The sequence below is a fragment of the Lycorma delicatula genome, chromosome 2, assembly GCF_047948215.1.
Source record: "Lycorma delicatula isolate Av1 chromosome 2, ASM4794821v1, whole genome shotgun sequence".
NCBI classification, from domain to species: domain Eukaryota; kingdom Metazoa; phylum Arthropoda; class Insecta; order Hemiptera; family Fulgoridae; genus Lycorma; species Lycorma delicatula.
The window spans coordinates 141,661,001-141,687,267 of NC_134456.1; the positions used below are offsets into that span (position 1 = coordinate 141,661,001).

Sequence of the window (26,267 nt, forward strand, 5' to 3'; positions counted from 1 at the left end):
CTGATTATTTAAGCAACCGGCAGTTCATTAGCTGAGTAATTAAAATGTACGGCAATAATTGTACAATACCTATAAGATTAATAATAAAAGTTAACTTCAACAATTAAAACAAAGGTTTTTTCGTTTCTAACAAACTCACATCTTTGACAGCTTTTGTTAAAACTAGATAATACTTAATAACTTAATATATGTATATGAAAAAACGTAAAACATACACACACACACACACACACACACACACACACACACACACACACAGAGAGAGAGAGAGAGAATGAGAGAGAGAGAGAGAGAGAGAGAGAGAGAGAGAGAAATCTATACAAACGTTACATAAAAATCACTAATATGTAATTAATACTTAGAATTAATAATACCTAAATATTTGTTATTCTTTTAATAATTAATTAAAAAAAACGAACTATTTTTAGTTTGTTTGCTCCGGAAGTACAGTTTTGAAGTATGCATTTTTCTGCATTACTCCCCATAATACAGAATGATTATAAAAGAACTCCTCGGTTTTAAATATTATTTAAACAGCATTATATTTAAACAATTATTTACTTGAGTATATATTCTGAAAGGATAAATTCTGAAGTTTTTCCTGTGTTTAATACATTACGCCCTGAAAACGCCCACAGGCAACCCAGCTCTTCCCACGTACACACCAGCTCGTCGGGTGTAATGAAAATATTAATAATAAACTCTTTTTTTGTATTTAACATTTTTGTATTTAATCAAAATAAACAGAAACTACGGAGTTAACAATTTAGTTATTAGTTTTGAAAGTAATCGATAGACAGATAAGAAGAAATTAAACCCAATGGCAGCAGTTATTTTTAGATATAATTTTAGTTATTATTTTTAACAGTTAACATTATAACAAAAAAAAATATTTAGTAATGACGTTCAAAGTAATCCCTTTAAATAAAAATAAAAAAATACAGCTTTTCATCAAAATTTCGGAAGTTGCTATCTCTCTATTTTATCAGTAGGTGAAATTATTACAGGTGTAAAGAAATGACTGTATAAAATAAGGAATAATTTGGCAACACTGTATATGAGATACTAAGTATGAGTATCTAGATAAATTTAGACTTGAAATGAATTCTTAAATTACTGAAAAAGAACTTAAATACCTTTAATTACTGAAAAAAATAATTGGAAATAAGAATCGTTCAAATGTAATCAGCTGTGCTTATGATTCAACCAAGCATCAGTACACAAATTCCTGGTATAGTAACAAATATATCAGCGTTCTAATATATATTTTATCACACGTATATACACATAAAAAATCGTATGAAATACATTAAACATCGAGTACGACATGAAACGCAGTACGAAATAAGTACGGGAATGTCTTGTTTTTCATCAGACGCAGTATCAACTAGTTTATTTATATTTCGCTGTAAACGCAAGATTTTAAATATAATTTAATCCGGTATAGTAGTATACGAACATGGCTCGGCGTATCGTAAGCAGATGTATTTTCGCGTACTTACGTGTTTTTTTCTAATCCTCATTAACAAAAAACTGTACATTTTGATCATAGTATTCATTAATTCTATCTCTTCACAAAAGCCAACACAAAGACTCGGAATACAGAATCGTTCAGACATATCAAAATTCAATAAATTCCAACTAATTTGAATACGTATTTTTTTCAACCAATCATAAGATTGAATACATATAACCGATCGAAAACCATCATCTTTTGACCACTCAGAGCACTGAGTGGCCCTGAATAATAGAACACGAAAACTTTCAACCAGTCAAAATTACTCTTTTTTAACTAATCACAAGAATGAATACGAATATCGGACAAACGAGAATTTAAAGAAAGAAGACCAATTATGATGCGTAATGACTTTGATAAATCGCAATTCGTAATGGTGCTGACTACTGTTTTTTTATCATTATAACTAAGAATTCATGAACTCATTCAAAAATCTAAAAGTTCTGATCATGCAATATATGAAACTATTTTGAACAGTTTAAAATTTATTTTCAGATAAAAATTAGTCAATTTTAAAAAAATAAGTAAATCTTAAATAAAATTTAGTTAAATAAGAATTAAAAAAATCGTAATTGAATAATTAAAAATAGTTTATATGCTTATTTATATAAAACAGCATAAATTTTCATTACGAAGAAGAATTTTCATCAAACGAAGAAACTCAAGGTGAAAATTATTTAGAACTTTCAGTTAGTAACACACCGGAAAATGATAATTTATAGTATTTAAGTAGATCCTTAAGTTAATTAAATTAATGAAGTGTTTAAATTTAAATTTTAACGGTTTGAATTTTATTTGTGTTTTGCGTTTATCATATTATTGTTTGTAATTAATAGAAGTATTAAATTCGTACAATTATATCTTTTCATATCTTATTAACATTTTGGGGATTTTGTTTATATTAATTGGAAAAATTCTCATTTAGGAACGGTCAAGATAATTTCGAATTGTAACTAAATGGCAGTTTTCTAAATGGTGAAATGCTTTTAATTGATAAACAAACGTATTTTTGCAATTAGTTGCTGATAAAACTTTTAGGGTTACTATTGATTTGTCAAACTTAATTGATTTGAAACTTTTAGACAACGATTTTTGTGATTCAGTAAGTAAATATGATATTCTGATTGTATGGAATCGCTAAATTGTGTAGTCTGAAGATTAAGAATTTGGATTCCTCTAAAGAATTGAATATTAGTTCCTTAAAAGGAACTGTGAATGTGTGTTGTGATTAGATACATTTTATCGATTTCGATTTTTAAAGATTAGAACTGCTTATCGTAGTAGGGCCATATTTCATTCTGTTTATGTAAAGTGAATCGCTGTTGTGAATGAACTTTTTATTACTATCGTTTTGATTACACTTAGAAATTTGACAATGATCTATTTTAAATTTATTCTTAAGGTTGTAAAACTATATCCGTTATTCTTACATGATATTCTGTATTGAAGTACACAAATCTGCCCTTGCGCTGATTGACTTCAAGGATTAAAATAATGATTGCATTACTCTTAGGTCTTCAATAACAACAAATAGAAACATTTCTTTCATTTTGGCTCAGGCCTCCTCCACCAGATCCCCATATTTTATTAGCTTCTCAGCGAACTTTATTTACAAGTGAGATACATCAATCAGAAAAATGTATCTTTTTCGCTAATTTACAAGGACAATTACAGCATTTTCCTTTCAATTCTTTCCAAAATCCACCCACACATTTCCATCCCATAATCAAAATCATCTTCCGTTAAGTTTTGCAGGAGTTGGAACTTGAACGGATGAAATTTTTCTCTCCTCAGGATATCGTAGAACGTTCAATTCCAGGTGACTCACCGGGTTGACTTTTTTGGACTGTCGCATATTTTGGCAGTTACAGCTTCTTGTACTGTGTCATCAGTCCGTGTCCTTTCTGATGGGGAACTAATCGGCAACATACCTTTAAACTTATCAAATAATTTTCCTACAGTCCTATGTGATGTAGGTTTTCGTTTGGAATGACGTCGATTAAACTCATTACTAACATTACAATGTGACTAACCACTCAATATGATGATTTCCACATTTTCCTTCAGAGACAGCATCATTTCCTGCAACCTGACAAAACGAAACAGAAATATTAGAATTTCGTCTATGGTGCGAAACTTTTTCGGACACTGTATTTTGTAAATCTTATTATCTTTAAAAAGCTTTCCAAAAATGTTGGGTTACATAATTTTTTGTTCTTTCTTATAAGCAAAATTTATTAATCTATATTGTAAATTTATTTAATCATAAATTTTTTATTTAAAAAATATTTTTGTATATAGTAATATTATTATTTGTAATTTAAATAATAGTTAACAGGTATTATTTATTATTTTATCACATTATTACGAGATCTAGTAAAATCTAATTATTGTGATCGATTTACTATTATTTAATCCAAAGTAAACACAATAAAAATTGATGGAAAATTACAAGGCACATAATCTTATAGCGTCTCGGCCTTTCACCCAGGGGTCCCGGGTTCGAATCCCGGTCAGGCATGGCATTTTTCACACACGCTACAAATCATTCATCTCATCCTCTGAAGTAATCCTTGACTGTGGACTCGGAGGTTAAACAAAAAAAAAAGAAAAAAAAAGGCACATAATCTTGTCTTCTGTATATGCTTTAATGTTAAGTAAATATACATGAAGAAAAAGAAACAGCCTTTATAGCATTGTTTTATAGACTAAAAGTAGTGTGTTCAAGGCTATCTGTACACAATTCTTAAGTTATGTCTTCTGTATTGGCAGATATAAGGTAAACATAATGCCTAAATATTTCAACAATCCTTTCAGAGAATGCTGAACTTAACCAATGTTCACTAATATTGTCATAACCTCTTTCTGGGTCCTTTTCCATTAAAATTACATGATCATCGACTCAGATTTCTGTTCTTATTAAATTACTATGTGAGCAAGTGCCAAAGACTGTAAATAAACTATGTCTTTTGAATGTGTGTTTGTGCAGTTGATAAAGTTTCATGTAGATAAAAGTATATCTGTCAAGACTTATTTCTATGAGTGTATATATGTGGTTGGAGGGCATCTCAGTGTCTCTAATAACTGATAGAGATTTTTATGTATAAGTGTAATCATGTTCTTGGGAGATGTGAGGTTCTTTGGTGCAACGTCCAGTTAAAGTGATAGATAACCTTCTACTTTGACCTGATGTCACATCTCTGCATTTGTCTATTATCTTGTATTTCATATGCAGCTTTGATGAGGATGTTTAGACACAGTATCATGTTTTATAATATATTGTGATTTTGCTGGTATGTTACATACTCTTGCTACATCGATTATTGTTTCATTGTTTACATAACCTGCATTTTCTGTGAGTGTTACAATACTTGATGTTATTTTTAACGTAAATTCTATTGATTACTTGTTTCTGAGTGGTTATTTTAAATCTTTCTGCTTCACTGTAGACTTATATGTGAGTATTTTTTCTCTTTCTCTCCTCCTGTATGTGAATTTTTTTATTATTAATGTGATTGTACTTCTAGTTTTGTTTTGCTCCATTTGATTAATCCAGACGAATGTGTGGTAACCATTAATAAATATGTGTAAATAAATGCTTCAATTTATGTGGCGAGATCAAAATCATGAAACAAAAAAAACACAAGAAAAAAATAAAAATATTTTGCTTCATTTTCCCCAATCAGTTTTTCAGTATTTTTCTTAATATTTTTAAATATTTCTGTTTCAATTATTTTATTTTTGAATGTTAGTGTTTCTTTCTGTATATTTTGTTTATTTTTTTGTTTCTACTCCAAGATGTATGGAAATCATAATCTATGACTTCAATTCCTTTTATGTTCATCTTATCTTTTATTTTTATTTTTAAAAATTTTTTTATGTATGATTCTTTGCTTTCCAACCAAAAGGTTCTTAATAGTCTTATTGAAAAATTCTTTGTTTAATAGGTATAGGGTTTGATGTCCAGACAAAACCCTTAAAACATTTTAGCTCCAATTTTCTCATATATATATTTAGAATATATATATATATATATATATATATATATATATATATATATATATATTCTCACATATAATATTTAGTTTATTTTTTGATATATTTTAAATAAAAAGGCTGAAATTTTGTTTCGTTTTGTCTTTTCATGATTAATTGAAATGTATGAATACTTGGGAACAAAAGTATAAAAAAAAAAAAAAATATTTAAAAAACTAATCTTTCAAGAGTAACCCCATTTATATTTTATATCATTTCCTAATTTTTTTCATATTCTATTTTTGATAGTACATTATTCTATTTAAATTATCTAGATAACTTGTAACAGCTGTTAAATTTATTTCTTCAATGTGAAGTGAGCGTGGAGTAAAGACGTTTGTTACTTTCTGTGGTTATTTTTGACTCAATAAACCTCATAAATGCACGAACACAAAGATATTGATAAGCTGGTGCTATTGCCAGTGGGGCTAGTGAAAGAAGGGGTTTATAGTCTTGTGTTGTGTAGGCATTAGGTGAGCAGGAAGGGTATAAAGTGGAAGGGTTACAAGAGAACACTCTCTTCTTTCCCTAGACACCTTTTCTCATACTGTAACTTGAAATTTTCTTCTCTTTCAACCCTTGTACTTGCTAATGCTGAACCTATACTTTTACCAGATCTTAATCTGTGTTTCTTCCAAGCCGTAATGTGTGTACTTGAATAAGTTTGTATGGTAGTGTAAATTTTCCCCCCCATCTGCATAACTTAGCAATACATCTGTCACAGTTATAAAATCATTGACCTTTATCATTGATCTTTATCACTGATAGCAACTCTAATGTTAACTCTTCAGTGCTACTGTGTTCTTAATGAGACCGTTATATTGGTTATTAAATAATTTTTAAAACATACATTTAGAAACTTACACACCCACATATTTCTTATTTTTCTTGGTATTTTAATTGAGCTTATACTTTAAATGATATTGGTCAACGATTCAACCTTTGCCTGAACCTTTACTTCCAAACATTATTTAACCTCATGAAACCTTTTTTCTATTTTTCTTTAAATGAAGTGATGTCAGGATAGAAGTATTTTTCAACATTAGCCAGGAGGAATTGAGGATAGTTTATACATTTTGTTGAAATACCTTTAAACGTTTTCAATTTAATTTTTTTCAATTTTATTGAATAATACTTTATGGAATACCTTAATGATACATTACCTATGGGGATGAAATCTGGAACATAATTCACAACTTATCACATTCCTTTGTGCTATGATTTATTTGTCTATTACTTATCTCAACTGTTAAATGATGACATTCATCATGAATAATTACAACTATATTACTAATCACAATTAACTACAAAGTTAATATAATGAAATAAACAAATAAAAAAAAAAATTTCAGTTACGTCCATGTAAGTGTAGTATTATATAACTTTCCAAACAGATTGAACGAGTCATGCAATTAATTCACTCATGACATGCAATTAAATATCAAAACCTCTTTCAAGAATAAAAAGCATCCTATCCACAATTGCTGTGAAAAATGAGGAGTAAAGTGATTCTCCACTGTTTTCTTGACTGAACAGGATGAGCTGTTCCACATCAGCAGTCAAGATGATGGTCAAGCATCGAAATACTGGTGAAATTCAACATTACAAGTAGCACCTTTACCTCAGACTCTCTATGAGTCTGATTATGTAATGAACAATTTTACTCTCAGAGAAATTAACACTGATTAGTTGTCATTTTGTATTTAATAAATGATACAAAATGATAAATATTATATTTTATTAGTATGCAAAAATAAAAATATAGTTGAGCATTAAAGACGTAAGTGTATCTAAAAATTAATATGCAAACATTCCCATAAAGAATAACTTCAGACTATATTAACAATTTTCTATATCATAATATTATTTTCGACTATCTTGTAACTTCCTGATTATTTTGGTATATTGCAGAAATAAATTTTTCACTCCCATCAAAATTATTTTCATATTTCACAGAAATAGTTTTTATTTACAGTGAACTTAAAGCTATGGTTTAACTTTACAAAAAATCTGATGTGGACACTTCCTTGTACGCCTGTTGAATTACATATATATTTTTTTTTTTTTAAAGTACATAAAATTTTATTTCATTAATAACTTATTTTTTTCAACTTTTTTTCATTATTATTGAATTATTATTTATCGTAAATTTTTTTTGCAATCACAGGTTAATAATTATTAATAAATCAATATATTTAAATAAAAAAAAGTTAAACAAAACGAAGATGAAGTCTGATTCGAACAGTCTTCCGATTCTTCTCCTTCTAAGATACATATATTTCATAAATTAAAATTTAATTTGGCTGTAACTCTGGAACCAATGAAAATAAGCACCACTTATGATATATCGTTGAAAAGCTCTTATTGACGGCTTATTACTGCAGTTAAACAAATCCAAAATCCAAAATGTTTGAATTTTTTGATTCAATCGATTGCAATCAAAAAGAGAAGTGCACAACTAGATGTTACAACAGTCCTAAATACAAAATTTCAACATTGTACGGCTAATCGTTTTTGAGTTATGCGAGATACATAAGCAAAAATATAGCAAAAATATAATAGCAAAAATATCAGCTGACACCAAAGTGAAAACGTCAGCTCCAGTCACTAAAAATTGTCTCAAAAGTGACTGAAAGGGTTTTCGCCAGGGTGTTAAAAACTATGTATACTCAATTTGTTGTTTGTTTAATTTATATAATTTAAATTTCATTAACCTTTCCTTTTAGAACCTTATAATAATTTAGTTTCAAAATTTAATTTAAGTAAATTTTTATAAAATTATAAGAATTAAAATTAATTCTTTCTTTTTTCCTCTTATATCGTCGTACTTCAGGCCAGTTTAATTTTTCTCATTGTTGGATAAGTACTCTAAATTAACCTGCTGACAGTCTCTATTTTTTAACCTCCCTACTCATTAAAATTTACTCTTGTGTCTTAAACAAAGTCTTCAAGTACTTCTACATTACATACAGCCAATTTTCCTAATTTAGATCTCCACAGACACATAAACACAAAATAAAGCTATGTATATACTTACTACATATATATATATAGTAAAATTTTTTAATTTAATTTAAAATTTTTAATTTAATTTTTAACGACGTAGTATTTCTGGTATTGTATTGAAGCTTAACAAAGATGAAAAGCATAAACGAACTGAATTTGAGAACATTTTAAAAGTAAAAACAAAATTAAGAACTGGTTAGTTAGGAGAACGTTACTATTAGGTTAATACTAGAAACAGAATGTTCCCGTGATTTATGCCCGCTATATTTTCTTTGTATTTACTTAGCCTTCTTCTGATCTTAACGCTTAGCACTTAATCTCATCTCATCCCTTTATTTGTTCAATTAAACTGTTAGCAGTGTAGCCAACTGCTTCAGTCTAGATAGCCTACCACTTTGCTGTTTGTACGTACAGCTTCTCTATCTCTAGGTATTTTATATTATTTTACCATTTTCTTGTTTTTTAAGGATTGTGTCTTTTCCCTCTGAAATATTTATTCGGACTAGTAAAATGTATGATCTTATATTAGAAATGCATCTCATTTTATAGAAGAGCTGAAACTTATTCGTTCCCAGAGCCCTTTTTAGGAGAACAGTAATTACTTTATGATGTATGAAACAATTTTTTCGTTAGCCCTTAGCAATGTTATATTATACAAACACCGATGACTACCCATAATAATTTTTTTAATTTTAAAACACTTGATAGTACAACTGCTTTATAAGTAAGAACAGAAATGGAACGTTGATACATATCCAAATAAAAAATAAAAAAGAGTGCGTCGTTCTTGAATGAATCATGTTATAGGCTAGCACGTGACGCTTTTTCGTGACGCTCGTTTTTACTCATTTGATCCCAAAGCCTGAGTACTTCGCTTCAAAAAAAAATTGTTTCCCTCAAAATAAATTTGGCTTGAAAAGATCAATGATCTGCCGGAATAGTGCAGTTTATATAGTACTCCTATTCCTCAGGGCACAGAACGTATATAGATTATTTACTAGTCATGCCGAATTTCAGGATGTGGTTCTAAACATCTGATAGAATAAGCCAGGAACTGAAGCAATTAGTGAATATAATTATAGTTCATTTCTCTTCGCTCTGTCAATTTGTTCGTATTTTTTTCCTAAAATAGTGATAACTTCTCATCGATAAGATAGGAATTCTAGATTTGGAGTACATAGTTTGTATGCGACCGTTAAACGGTAAATCAAAAGTATTCTTTTATTTTTTCTAAATGGCAGTCATTTAAAAATATTTTACGTTAAAATTAACCAGAGCTGTGTTAAAAATAATGTACAACTGATAAAATTTTCACTAAAAAGTAAAAATAAAAATAAAAAACAAATTGCTGGATAACGTCTTCTTTAGTAACAAGGACGGTAAGCATTCACACGCATTACTATTTTCGCAATGGAAGCGGGTATGAGGAATGTATAAAATAGAACCCTTTAAATTTAGTTTACGAGCGACGTTCATGGGCGAAGAAATGACATTGTTTTCGTTTTTTCCTGATGAGGAAAACGGGAAGGGGTAAATTGGTTTTTCTATTTTGGTGGGGATTGGCTTGATAGTACGGAAGTTGTGGTGGGGTTGTAAAGGAGATAACAAGCGATGTTTTTAACTGTAACAACACGTAACTAACTGCTAACATGCAATCTGGTACGTCATATTTCACTAAACGTTATATGTATGACGTCAAAGATTTTATTAAATTTATTATAAGATCGTAAGGAAAAATAAAAATGAATAAATATCATGTTATATTTTTATATTTTTAGAGCGGAGAAACTTTGATTACAAGGACTGATTGAATATAGCGTACGTTATAGTAGCTTTATACATTGGAATGGAAATGTTACGAGAATACCGATTGTTAGTTTTAATTTTTATTTACCTGTTAGTTGCATTACCGAATAGGACAAATTTTAGAAAACAAATACTATTAAGAACAGAAGTTTATGTTATAATTACAGTCTTAATGCAAAATCTGAATCTTAATTTTAAAAAAAATATCAACGATTGTTAAGAGAAACCAGTACAATTTTGTGAAAACTTGTGAATTAGAAATCATATTAATCGTAATAAATTTTACAAATAAGTCACTGATTAAAAATACATGAATTTTCTTTTCTGTACAACTTGAAAATCTGTGAGTAAAATGAAATTTTCATGAATTTTGAAGACAATCCTTCAGAGATAGTTTTAACCTGTCGTAGGACAGGTTAGTTTTCTTATATCAAGTAAAGCAAGTGATGTTTTTTCCGAATATTTAATCTAAGGTGTAGGACACCACTTTTAATATCAAAACTAGTAATAAAAGCGATATAAAATTTGAAGTTGATTGCAGTGGTATTTTAAGTAACTTATTTATCATTTGAATAGATGTTCACAGTTTGAAAACTTTGTTTATTTATTGTTATACAGTTATGTCATTAGTGCTTCTAAATAATCGTGTTTTAAAAATTATTAGTTTAACAAAGATTTTAGAGTTTTGGGTTTTCTCGCGAGACTAAAAAAACGTTTACCCTATATTTACCAATTTTAGAAGATTCGTAATACATAGAATTAACAGTGTTTTCAAGAACAAAGTCCCCTTTTGCCTGAAAAATAAAGTTTTCGATCAGTGTATCCTGCCAAACGTTACTTATGCTAACGAAACTGGAACATTAACCGCACAATCATTACAGAGTTTGACGGTAGCACAAAGAAATATGGGCGATGTATGCTTGTAGTTATTAAACGGGATAGGAAGACCTGTAAATGGATCAGAGAACAAACGAATGTATATATCATCATGAAAGCTAAAGAATTAAAATGGCAGTGGACAGGCCGTGTCCACTGATGGAAGATGGACTAAATTAGCACTGACTGAATACCACTAAATGTTAAACGCTTACGAAAAAGACCAAAGGCTTACTGGATTGATGATATTATCAAGTACGCTGGACCGAATTGGCAGAAGATCGTAAAGAACCGTGTTAGTTGGAAAAGCGTGAAAGAAGCCGTCATCCTGGAGCGGATCGATAACGACTGAAATCATGTTGAAATATTTATATATAAACAGAGTTTAAAATTTTAGAATGTTTATTTTTATCTTTTTCATAATAATAATAATCTATAAATTAACAACTAAGAAACAGTTCGTTTTATTTGTATGTAGCTTACTCTAATTATATCACTATTTTATTTATTTTGGGCGTAATTTAATTTTTTAATTCAATTAAATCTCTTCAATTAGGTCGGATACTGCAAAGCATCGTAAGAACGATGATTGTCTTGAATTATTTGCATCGTATTATCTCTGCGTTGTATGCGAATGTCTCGACGTTCACATGGGTCACCAGCAATAGCAACTGCAAATTCATTAATAGTTGGAACATTATATGTGCTTACGTGCTCTCTATAGGGCACTTTGTCTGCTTTAATGACAATGACGTAATTGTCGTTTTGCAGTCTGTTAGAAAGCGTCTTGAACAATCGTACCAATTGGTTATAGTTTTGCAAAAACATTTCCAAAATGTCCACAATTTCTCGTTCCTCCATCTGCTCTATACGGTTGCATACGCAGCGTGTATGTGTTTGTTGCTCCTCATCGCCCATAAAGTAAATTTGTAAGAATTTTGGATCGGCATCGAAGCCGAGGCATTGGAAGCAATGAACCAATTTAGTGTTACACTTGACCTTGAATCTTGAATGTAGATTCAAAATTATGACCATCTTCATTATGAACAATTTTTGTTGCTCCAAATGATGTCATTTGGAAGCAAGAATTGAATTTACGAATTTTCCGCAAAAACAATTTTGATTGAGATGTGGTTCCGGTTAATAGTGTTTTCAAAGGTTCCGGTGGTGGATTTAGCGGTGGCAGTGAAATTTTTCTAGTTGCGCAACATAAACCAGCTGATTCACCTTTGTACTTGAAAGCATGACAATGTTGACACTCTTTGTCCATACTACCAATCGTGATTAATGAATGTGACGAATAGTCTATTTCAGGATCATATTCAAACGCGAGACGAATAAGTGATGCTCGTGCCAATGCCCAATTATCTTGCACTCGCCGTTGGTTACGTTCTCTATGTGCGTTGGTCGCTCGTTGACGTGCCTCTCGTTGTCTTAATGTATTAGCACGAAGATGTTGAGTGCGTTGCCCTGAATTTTCATTTGCACGTGTACGTGCAACTTGATCTCTTAAATTTACATTATCCGTCTAGTATTCTTCTACTGTTCTATTTAATCGACTCTCATGGACCAATTGCGCGTTCCGAGTACGTCGACCAATATTTCTTGCTCTTCCACAAAGACGTGGCATTTTTCTGAAAAAATTAAAACACAGTAAAATAATACACAACGAATATGAGTAACTTATTGAAGATGAAATTTTAATTAATTAACTGAAAAGATTTATTGTACCAAATTTTAGATAAAAAACGTGTAATTTTATTTTTTTTATTTAATATTTCCAAAAAGGAATAATTTTTAATAAAAACAATTGAAAAAATTTGTTATGAAATCAATTAGCTACACAAATAAATTTGTAGGTTAGGGTGGTTGTTAATCAACGCACGTGTAAATTTGATAAAAAATTATATGAAATATATTCACTTTGATTCCGCACTAAATTCGCAAAATGTATAGTTTTTTATCCACACTTCAAACTCTTCAAACACTAATTACATTTTGATGTAATATTTTAATTAGCACACGATTTTTTGTAACACAATAATAACACAAAATTACGAAAATTTTTCTCAATTTGATCGCAGCACCAACTGTTGGGACAAACTAAAATTAAAATAGAATATTCGATACTGCGATGGTAGCGTAGTCTGCCGGATACAATGTAAAACATTTCAAAATCAACAACTACTTATAAATAAAAAATTAATTAAAAAATCTTTTTCCGGTGGACCAAATTGTGAATCTAAACCATTCTCGAATCCCCTTGAACACACACAAAAAATTTCATCAAAATCGGTCCAGCCGTTTAGGAGGAGTTCAGTGACATACAGACGCACACAAGAAATATATACATATATATATATCTATATATATATATACACACACACACACACACACACACACAATTTTTTAAATATATTTTCCTTTATTTAAAAAATATATATATATTTTTACATTCGTTGGTCCTGATTAAGTAATTATAAAAGAACTTTTGTCGCGTCACACATTTAGATTAGGTGCAGTGTGTCTTTCAAATCTCTATTTTTCAGTTAAGTCCCTTAGATGGAAAGGACTGAGAACAGATTATAGAGGTGATCTGTTCCAAATGAATTGCAGTTTAGATTATAAGGCAAACTAAAACAAAGATTGAGACTAGAATAATAAAGCATTTGGCTCATAGATAGAAGATTAGAGAAATTAGCTGTAACCCAGTATTGCCTGAAACTGGTCACAAGATTAGTTTATTAAAATTATGGTTTTAAAAAATCTGATATGGATATCACATGACTTCTTTGTACGCCTATTAAATTACACATACACATTTTTTTTTTAAATTAAAAGTACATAAAATTTTCTTTCATTAATAACTACTGATATTTTTTCATATTTTTACTTCCTTATACGAAGTAAAGGAAGTATAATGATGGCGAACAATTTCGGTTTTCAGGTTTCAACGGAAATATCCATTTTGACCATCCCTGAATCCATTTTGACTAGTTTCGGCGTGACGTGTGTACGTACGTATCTCGCATAACTCAAAATCGATTAGCAGTAGAAAGTTGAAATTTTGGATTTAGCACTGTTGTAACATCTAGTTATACACCTTCCCTTTTGATTGTAATCGACTGGATCAAGAGTGTTCAAAAAAAGCCCAAAATCCAAAAACTTTGGTTTTTGGACGTTTTCTTAACTGCGGTAATAAGCAGTCATTGAGAAATTTTCAACAATATCATAAGTGATACTTATTTTCATTGGTTCCAGAGTTATAGCCACATAAAATTTTAATTAATAAAATATTTGTACTTCAAGGGGAAGGCACATCGGTTCGAATTTGACTTCATTCCTTTTTTTATTTATTAATGAAATAAAATTTTATGTATTTTTTTGTATATGTGTATACTTTAAATGTGTATATGTAATTTAATAGGCGAACATGGAAGTCATGCGGTGTCCATATCAGTTTTTTTTTTTTATTGTTATTGAATTATTATTTATCGTAATTTTTTTTTACCATCAGAGGTTAATAATTATTAATAAATGAATATATTTAAATTTAAAAAAAAATAGGTTGAGAAAATAAAGGAGATTAAATCTGATTCGAACCGATGTGTCTTCCCCTTGTAAGATCCAAATAATTGATTAATTAAAATTTTATTTGGCTATAACTCTGGAACCAATGGATATAAGTACCACTTATGATATACCGTTGAAAAGCTCTTAATTAGGGTTCATTACTGCAATTAAGAAAAAGTCCAAAATCCAACTTTTTTTGGATTTTCGGCTTTTTTGGACAGACGTCACACCGAAACTACTCAAAATGGATTCAGGGATGGTCACAGTGAATATTTCCGTCGAAATCTAAAAACCGAAATTTTCGTGATCACAATACTTGCTTTACTTCGCACAAGGAATGGACCTAATAATCAGAAATTTGGTAACACTGATAAACAGAAAAAAATTTTATTTTTTCTCTAAGTTTGATACCATTTCTTGAATTGATTTTTTGCATACATTACAGATCTGTAAGTACAATTTTTCTATCACCTTTAGTTTTAAATAAATTACGCTTCAAAAAAATTAAGGGAAATATAATTAAAATCTGTAAAATTTATAATTTTGCATGGCCGAACCTGTGTTAGAATGATTTTGCTGATGCTTTTCTTTTATAAATAGCCTAAGGCTCATCCCGAATTAATGTCCAACAGTAATCGGCTAGCATGTTAGTATTCCATTTCCCTTTATAGCGGCTTTCCATCACCGAAATGTCTTGGTTCACCATATTACGTTCACCGTTTACGTTCACGTTGGTGACCGTATACGTTCACCGTATTCGTCACTTACGTCTCTGAGGTTGTCCGGAAAAAATCCAGATGTGAGTGGAGGAAATGTATTTTCAAAGACATATTATATCTCATAGCTCTGTATGAAGTAAGAATTTGATTAATAATATCGTGGTAATTGTCGGATTTTTGTTTTCCTAGAACATTTTTGTAAACGTTTCTAAACGAAGCCCAAGCTACACTTTCTACATTATTTAACATTGAGTTATATACATCATCTTTGACCAGATCTCTTATTTGAGGACCAGAAATATTCCTTCTTTAATATTTCCTTTACTAACATTCGGAAATTTCTGCCTGATGTACAAAAATCCGGGACTATCCTTCTTCAGTGCTTTTGCAAAATTTTTCTTTAGTCCTAGCTTGATATGGAGAGAGGGTAGAAATATTTTTGTGGGTTCAACTAAGGGCTCATGATTAATATTTTTCCCATTTGGAGTTGTCTTGTTTCTTCTACTCTTGGTAAGATAATGTTTATCCCTAGCTCGGCTGTCCCACTCGCAAAGAAAACACATGTACTTAGTATAGCCTAACTGCATGCCTACCAAAATAGCTATAACTTTCAAATCACCACATATGTTCCAGCTATGATTTTTATAATTTATTTTTTCAACAACTTCTTTCATCACATCGTATGTCTCTTTCAAACTAATACCATAAGCGATTGGTATCGAAGGATATTTGTTGCCGTTGTTTAATAGAAGCACTTTTAAACTATACTTGGATGAATCTATAAAAAGGCGCCAGTCCTCAGGTTTATGAACTTGTCCTAAGTGCAAAATAAGATCATCAATATTTGAACAATAAACAAAATTATTTTTATCAATAAAGTTCTGTGAAAGTTTTTTTTGTCGGCTTCGAAAGCCCGAAATTTTTGTATTTTTTTGAAGTAAATTCCAACCTTGCAGTCTTGATCCTAACATTTCAACTTGATTTTTTGATAAATTTAAATCCCTAACCGAGTCATTTAATTCACCTTGTAATATAAGATGGGGCTTAATGGAAGATAATTCAAAAATCAAAATCATTGTTGTCTTTTTCAGTACTGCTTGATTCTTCATTGCTGCTTTCGAAACATACATTCACAGGTTGCTCAGGATCTGGAATAATTTCACTGTGAGGTACAGGCCTGATTGGAGATTGCAATTAAGGATATTTTACAGTATATTTAGATTTTTTAGAATTTCCAGACACACTTGTTAAACAAAAGTAACAATCGGTCACATGATCCTTGGGTTCATGCTAAACCATAGGTACACTAAATGACAAAGCCTTCTGTGTACCTTTCAGCCATCTTCTTAAATATACAGAACAATTAGTCCGTACTGTATTAGACGCCCACGTCTTATCCTGATCACCAATTTTACACTGAAAGTACAAATGATATGCTTTTTTAATTAAAGGTGTAATTTTTTTTCTATTTGATTTTACGGTAAACTCACCACATACAAAACAAAAGGTTTCCACACCATTTACACAATTTTGAGGCGTTATGACACTGCACTGTTAAAACACTTAAGACAGCAATAAGACTGAAAAAATTAACTCTTTCCTATATCCAGTGCTTAATACACAGCTGTGTTTTCAGCTACATGTTTTGACCTGCATACACATGATTAATTTTTTCCGTGAAGGCTCTTCAGTATTAGATATGATATTATAATATGTGACTATGATATGGTTTAATTTTTTGGTTAGTATTGTTTATTTGTAGCTTACAAATTATGTTAACAAAGTTAAACAATAAAAAATGAGCTAACAGAATACAATATAGGAGCTTAATATGCTAACTATACGTTGATAGATGAAAAAAAATCCTTTAATTAAAATTTAAATTTTTTTCAAAAATTGTGGGTGGTAGAAAGATTCTGAGTTCATATTCGTTTTCACCATCAAAAACCAGATTAAAATCATGTATCGAATGTTAGGAAACAAAAATTATGTTTATCAGTGTAATTGGCAATATTACTTCATTAATTGTGAAGGAGATACTTTATCACTGACAGACAATCAGGGGATCAATATCCGACAGCCGGTTTGAATTTAATTTTTTTTAAAAATCCTTTAATAACATTTTTCAGTCATAAGAATACTGAACTGTATCTCTTTTAAAATTTTGCTCATAAGGGTTCATAAGGTATCTTTGACCTATCTGTTTGATAGGTCAAAGGTTCGTATTGTTTTTAACTTTCTTGAGATAAGTTTTACCCAGTCGTGTTAGGCAGTCTGAATTGGAGATTAAATTGTTGGCTTTTGATATTTTAAAACTAAATGTATATTCCCTTTTATTCCTCCAGCGACAACAAATATTCTTTGTTTCCTGTTATTCTTATTCTAAATCACGGATAAAATACTGGTTTTATGATTTTTCGTAAGTTCTGTTTAGTTGTCAGTTAATATTGTTTGTTATTCTTTTTTTAACTTTTATACATATTTGTATGCGTACTTTTTCCCCTAGCGCTTACTGATGATTATTGTTTAATAATCAAAATGCTTGTCTTGATGTAGATTTTAAATAAAATTTTACGTAAACGGTTTTTATAGTGGTTTTGTTTTCAAATTTATGAAAATAAGCATTAAGCAAATGTGGCTTGTTATCATTTGCTATGATACGTTTCTTCATCTAGATCTAATCGAATAAATCAGTAATTTCTATGTTTTTAAGTATGTTGACTTAAGTACACAGAATTTATATTTTTTTTATTTATAAAATTCGTTTCAACTTATAAATAACAACTGATCAACAAGGCAATATTTCACAACAGAAAGTAATACTTAATTTGTTGTTTGACTCTACCTACTCTACTCTCTCTTATGGAAGTCACGTTTGTAAATCACATGAGCCGTAAGAGGAACCATTCATTGCTTTCTTGGAAAATAATGATATTTATAGTATAGTCATTTCATATGGAAACAGAATGACTAAGCACTTTGTATATGATTTACTTTTCGGTCAGCATATCATGTTGATGAACAAAGTAGCCTAAATTGTGCTTAGTATGAAAACAGGAAACCATTATGTTTCTCTCATTCCCTAGTAAACCTGGCATGGAATTCTTATTCTGTAGGATGCCCGTATTATTTTCAGGATTGTCTTCTACTCCGGAGTGATTTTTGCACTGCAAGTAAAAATAATGTTCACAATTGTTTAGGAAAATACAATACAATTTAACGATCAGTAAATATTTCAATAAGCTAGTTTTACTTGTAAAAGTTTGGAATAATTTTTGAGTTAGGTTTTTCATCCCTATCTTTAAGAATAATTGTTAAAAGTTGCTACAACTTCCTGCTGCTAAACACTGCTTTTAATCTTCCATGCGATTACATTCATTTATTTTGTTATAAAAGGAGACAAATTTTCAATGACAGTTACAGTATTTTCAGAGAAGTGAGTATGTATGTGTGGATGATTACACAGGAATAAATAAATAACTGAAACTTCCTCGAATTTTGTTTAACGTAACCTAGTAAAATAAATTAATATTACTTTCTTTTATTGCTTAAAGTAATAGGTTATAAATATAATGGTGAAATCACTGTTTTTCTTAGAATTATTTTTCAAATAAAAATTTTACCGATTTAATTTCGTTCTGTAACTTCTTACTTAATAACTTTTCCAAATGGTTACTTTCTAATATGAATACGAGAATTTTTTTAAATTAAGTAAATAAAGCTTATTTGTCATATATCTTTTTAAAATCAAATACAAATATAGAAACTTATTTTTGTCTGTATCTAAATAGAAAATTTATCTGAAATCTTTGTATTCTTGAGGATTACTGGGAAACTAGATGCATCGAAGACATCATCTTTTTGATTTTTTCAGCAGTACAAACCAATTTTAATAAAAGTTGTAAAATGTTTCTATATCTGATCCTTTCAGAACATTGATCAATACATTAACTAGAAAAAATATTTATTTTTTTACGGGAGACATTTTTTTAAATCTCTTAATAAAATTGGTTCTGTATATTTTATCTATCTCTCACGGCCCATTTTAAGAGAAAAAAAATTAATCAGTTAGATATTTATTAAATCTTATTCTTTTATGATTATTTTTATTTATTTTTTTTTAAATAAAGAATGAGGAAATTTTATTCTGAGATTCCTGAGGAGAAACAATTTAACAAAATCAAAAGACGCATTAAAGCATTTGCACCTCTATTGGGTTTTGATGTACTAGTATTTGCAGAATTTGGTATTTTATTGTTTTAATTTCACCTACTTCAGAATTCATATTTTTCTCATGCCGATATTTGGTTTTATTCTTTGAATATGAAACTTTCTGAAGAAATATTTTCCTTTCGTAAAATTTAGTTTTGACAGTATTTTATAATTCTTTGTTGCAAGATCTTCCTTGGTGCCCGGTACGTCATTGTCTACTTAAACATATTAAATCTATCGTTTATTTCTAAGATAATCTATTTTGCAATTATTTAGCTAGTTATTTGGAAACGTTAGTTGTTATTTACATAATATTTAGGTTGACATTTTCTAAAAAAAACATCTTTCATCATTTCATACGAGAAATAACAGAGCTCAAATCAAACAGTAAATTGTTCCAGTTACTCACAGATTTAGAAAGAATACTTTTTACGCAATCACTTTTGATACTGAAACCATTTGTTGGTAAAACACAATTTATCTTTACCATTCAAACGAAGACCAATAAGGATACAAAATTTTCTACGAAGGGGTAGTTAAAAAAGTACCATCTCTATATTGTTATTTTCGTTTAGTCATTTACATAAAAAAAATTTAGATATATAAATACGCTTCACAGCAGTAATTTATCACATCTGTTGAAAATTGGTTGACCGTTAATTTTTCAATTAACTTCTCACCAAATCTCAAAAACTCTGTACTCGTACACTGATAAGATGTATACATTTTCAACAAAAATACCAAAATAATTTTCACTTTCCCGTCTAGATGGCTCTATATCAGATCTATAACTATAGAAGGGAAAGTACCGTAATCGGTCTAATTTGGGAATATGTGGTTTTCATCGAATCTTGACGTTTTAACACCTAAGGAACCCAAAAAACCGTTTAAAGATTTTCCGGTTGTTAATGTTTGTATGTGCATCTGTTCGGTATTGGCTTGTAAATCACTTTATATCTCCAGAACTATTGGATCGATTTTGAAAAATCTTGATCAGATTACTTTTATATATGGGGCGTTGATGCCATTAAATTTTCAACCTCAAAGGTCAAGGGGATGAGGCTGTAGAGCAAGGTCACTCACTCTCAGTATCTCGAAATTTCGCCTACTTAAGGTCATATTTTCTTGAGCACCTTTGTTAACAATTAAAAATGACAATATTTGTAAAAACGTTTTTGGGAAATCACACCTCCACCCAAAAAAATGTTTTAAACTACCGATATCTTGTGACGTCTCAGGTGAGCGATAATAATAAAATAAATGAAAAATATTTAAAGATTAAAAAAGTAACTCGGTCTTGCTGGGACTCAAATTCGATCGCTCGGTTGACTCGGTGCCTGATGCATTAAGTCTGCCGATCGTACGAAAATTGTTCAGTGCAAAATGTAAAATTACATTAGTTTACTTTTCGCTAACCGTCACCGCTAGTACCGCCACACTCGTGCGAATTAAATACGTTATACGCGCACGCTTTAGTTAGAATCACTGAATCAGATAAACGAAAAAATATTATATTTAGGTTATATTATATATTTTAAATTAAGTTGTGTGTGTAAGCTGTACATCGGGAATAGTCCACAGTTGTAATCCACTTTCCCGGATTGGAGCTTTAGCCATGGGACGGGAAAGTCCTAGCACTGTGTTATCAGCTTATTTTTCAATCATTCTATAATATCTATAAAAATTTCTTTCAGTGATACTCTATTTCCACATGCATTATAGTAACTGAACCTAGTAAGAGGTGACTAAAGACGTCATTCATGGCTTTCACCCAGCAATAATAGTTTGTTATTGTTTAAAAAAATTTTCTTCGATCCGATTGACAGCATTGCATCTTATCAACTTTTTTTTTTTAAAGATACCGTTCTTATTATACCAAGCATAACTTGAAGTTACACTTTTATATAAATTTCTATCTTCAGAGTTTCTTATAAAATTCTTGAGGATTAAGATTGTAGTAAGTATATTGCCGTTTGTTACCTTTTTGTTTCGTGACATTTTCTGAACACCAACCTTCGATTCAACTGAGATCACAAGTTGCGAGACTGAATACCCCCTTCAATTAATAACTTCCTCTTAACAAAATAATTCTTTTTTAAACTGATTGAGATAAAAAAGGATATTTTTTGAAAAAAATATCAAACATTTCTGATAATTTTACATCTCAATTATTTTTAATACGTTGTTTTACGTAAGTAGAACTCAAAATGTCTCCGTTACACAATAGAGTAAATATTTACTTCATTACAAGTACCCTTTAAAAGTAAATAAATTTGGAAATTAAAATTGGTTTGTTTATACCGAACGATTTATCAGAATCAGCGGATCCGAGAATAGGAAGTCGATCTGAAAACAGTGAGTTAAAAATCTTTATTCCTTAAAAATATCTTTGTTCCTTAATTTTAGGAATTGTCTATATGTCCAGTTCTCTAAGAATAGAAAGTCTTTTTCATTGTTTCGTTCAGTACTACATCTTTGTCAGTATTTTATTTGCAATGCCACTGCAATGGATTCAAAAGAATCTGTGGTTAAATCGGAAAGGAGAGGTTAATACGGATTCAGTTAATTCCTTACTGAAATCGGAGGATACGGTAAGACAAAATGAGTGCAACATTTTCAAGGAGACTCGAGGTTCAGAGGAAGATATATATATATATATATATATATATATATATATATATATATACATATGTGTGTGTGTGTGTGTGTGTGTGTGTGTGTGTGTGTGTGTGTGTGTGTGCGTGTGTGTGACAGCAATAAGCACCGGTGAAATCTACCTCCACCTTCCAGCGTGCCGACAGGGATTTTTTATTATTAGTATTATGTTTTGTTGTAATAAATTTTTTTTGTAGACTTCTACTAAGCTTATTCATTTATAAATAAACACTAGAATTCTATTACATTTAACGAATAACTTTGATTTTCACAAATCAAAAATTCTAACAATGAAAATGTTTGATAGTTATTAACTTCATTTAAATTTTATACATTTTCAGTAGTTATTCGTTCACTTTTTCGATCCATTGTGTGTAAAAATTAGGCTTTTAAAAATTAAAAGTAGATATGAGTGGAATAATTGCCTGTTGTAATGAACATACAATGAATAGCATTTTGTAGGCAGTTAACCATTGAACAAATCTTATTGTCTATTTTACGTTCGTCATTGTTTCATAATTCTATTGTTGTTGATAATATTGGTCGTTGTACTTTCCATAACGATAATATCGTGTTTAGAAATTAACAATTTCATTTTTTATATATATTATGAACATATAATGTGCTAGTATATTTTATAAATTAAATATTACTTGGTTTTGACTTTTTTTGTTATATATATCATTATTTGTTAATGGTTATTATTTGCACAATAGCAGTGCTGTATATTAGTACATGTTTATAGAATTCTTGGAGTATGTGACACCCATCTAGTGCTACTATGTATTTGAGAATTCCTCCTCACCTGGAGACAATCATATACTGATGCCATACTACCATTCCTCACTAAAAGTTAAATAAAAGGACTGAAAGTTAATAAAAGGTTTTATAGAAACTAGTGACGTTGCTGAGAAAATTAACTTTGATTTTTCTATCTTAAGAGATTTAAGAGAAAAATTAAAATTGCTGATCGATTACAAAATGTAAAATATAGCGAAAAAACTCGGTGTTCGTTTAGATTTTAACTAAGAAAGACTCTTATGAGGCTACAACTTGCAGTTTGTGTTACAACTTTCCATTTGGTACTCATAATTTAGAATTTTTTAATTACAAACATTTAAGTTGATGGCATTTTTGGGTAAAAATCTATTTTAAATGGTCAACGTATTTCACATATCAGGGAGGACTTGGAAGTCGGTTGGACGAATAGTTTTACATACAAGGAAGTTGACATTGATAGTAACTTGGATAAAATTTAACTTTACATATGACACACTTTCTAGAGCTCTTAAGAATGAAACAGTTTTGAAAATGCGAATAGCGATGAAGTTTAATAAAATCATGGTTGCTCTAGAACGGCTGTATGGATGAAAAACATACGTCCTAACATGTTAAAACAAGTCTAGATTTCACGATGCGAGATTAATTTTTAGGAAAAAATTTTAATGTTTACAGAAGAGATTGTTAAGAAATAATTAGATGTAAACTGGGTAATTTTAGATTGAACAAATGGTACTGAAATACGGTTAATTCTAAATAAGTTTTCCTGTACATACACGCGTCGGCGGTCATCTAGATGTTAAGTCTTAGCGTCCCGTTTCACCTCCTCTCATCAATCCTCTCAGTTTAATTTTCTTTATCTCGTAATTTTCTTTATCTTTATCTCGTAACTATTATCATGAATAAAGTAATGTTTAATACTTCCTTATTTAATAATTCCTTCGCAGATACCATCCAAAATTTAAAGTGCAGAAGTGCATTAACAGAAAAATTGATCAACCAATCAAATTAATGATGAAAAAACAAAGCATTAAAGATCGTTAAACCGTTAATAAACTGTTGCACTTTGCTCTTCCCTAATTCTTTAAGAAGCATATGACTGCTGGCCCCGTTTTATTTTTCACGCAGTTGAATATATTTTCCCGTTCGAAGAAGTATAGCTAAATAATGTGACATTTTAAATTAATATTCAAAATGTTCAAGAAATCTTAATTATCTGAAAATATTTGTTATATAATTATGTAATTAACAATATTTAATACAGAGTGAAAATTCATGTAATCCAATATCCGCAATTTAAAATTATTGTTGGATGAAGTGGAAGTAAATTCTCTTTAACAGGATGTTTTACGCGTACAGAAAAGGCTGGTAAATCTGACCGTCTGACCGTCATCATGAATTTTATAGCGTTAATATAGCGTGATGAACGATTTTCCTGCTGGATGCGCGGATAGGAACTCACCAATCTAAGTGTTTAAGCGCCAACTAATTTCTCACTCCTTGTAATCTCTATGATTTTCAGAATTTTCTCCTATTGACGTTAATTCTTGGGATTTTCTGAAGAAAATTTTTGTTCAAATAAAGTTGAAATTCTTATACATTTTTATACTTGATGGATTGATGTGACCTTTATACTTGAAGAAAATGCAACGTCCATATTCAGCAGTTCAGAATCAGTACTAAAGACTAACCAGCACGATAAACGTGTTTAACTAAACGTGTTAAAATAGGTGCACGATAATAATAGCACGATAAACGTATTGAAATAGTTAAGGTATTTCCAAAATATTTTTTTCTCGAGCGGAACTTATTTCAAATATGATTGGTTACCTTTTGCAGCTTCAGCGAGTAGATGACAAAAAAAACCTTTTTCCGCATAATACAGGAAGGAGCTAATTTTCATAACTTGACACTTTCAATAAGTGATATCTCTGCTAGTCAATCACAAATATTTTTACCAGAAGGAGGCTGAAGGCCCCTTCCCTTGAGACAACAAGAAAATTTCACGGAGAATTGTTAAAAATGTTATTTTTGTTCGAAAAATATTTTACAGAATTTCAATCGGGGCGTGTAGGTAAGTTTCATTATATATATGGTAAGCTTTTACTTTAATCGTATACATTTTTCTAATATGGGTAATAAAATACTCAATAAGTTTATTTTTCGTCCAAAGAGAGCATCCCACATATAAAATGAAAACTTTATAGTTATCTAATATTCCAGCCTTGTAAATTAAATTTCTGATGAATTCATTTAAAATGTGTTATTAAATCAGTTTTTAAATTACTTCCTTTACACCAAACAAACAGAGCAGCAGATAAAAACCGAGACGATGGCACAGACTGTGATATTGGTATTCTGCTTCACTTATGCACAAATACACAAAAAAATGAAAGTAAAACGCATTCTAAAAAAAAAATATAATCATAACCTTAATAATTTACACACATTATTTAAATAACGGTCGCTACAAAAAATTAGGTAATTCGTTTTTTACGAAAAAAGGGTATCAACAAAGTGTTTAATATCTAAACAACGGATTATCAGATTTTGATAAATGAAAAACCAAAATATAGTTCAGACAAGTAAATTTTACCTGCGAAAACCATGTCTGTTCTTTGTAACAAAGTACAATTTTTTCAAGACTCAACATATCATTAAAGATAATTATTACGCCGTAAAATACAACACGTTCTTTATTTAAAACTTAAATTTCCTTGAAAACTTACGAAATTATTATTCTTCAAGAAATTAAAAAAAATATTTTAACATAATATTTACTTTTTATTAAAAAGAAATTCTTTATTTAAAAAAAATACCTCCAAGTAAAGTAATAGGAAACAAAAAAACGCATTATTCGTCTTCGTAGGAAAAATATGACGCTAATCTTTTTTTTTTAATTCAGATTCTGATGATAAGAATGACTGGAGAAATGTTAACTCGATTTAAATTAATGAAATAATGCTAAAACTAAAATAATACTTATTTTATTTTCAAGATTTTATTCATCAAAACATATCTCTTACTGAATGTGACAATTTGGATTAAAATATTACCCCACCTGAAATTCTGTTGTAAGCAAATGACGT

At 29.7% G+C, this 26,267-nt stretch overlaps 1 long non-coding RNA gene across 1 annotated transcript in view; it reads left to right on the forward strand.

The window, feature by feature from the left end:
- The first annotated feature begins 4,885 nt into the window (after positions 1-4,885).
- LOC142319276 (uncharacterized) overlaps positions 4,886-26,267 on the forward strand; it is a 228,890-nt gene continuing 207,508 nt past the window's right edge. The window contains exon 1 of the long non-coding RNA XR_012755161.1: positions 4,886-4,973. This is a non-coding gene — a long non-coding RNA (uncharacterized LOC142319276). The remainder of the gene's footprint in view (positions 4,974-26,267) is intronic.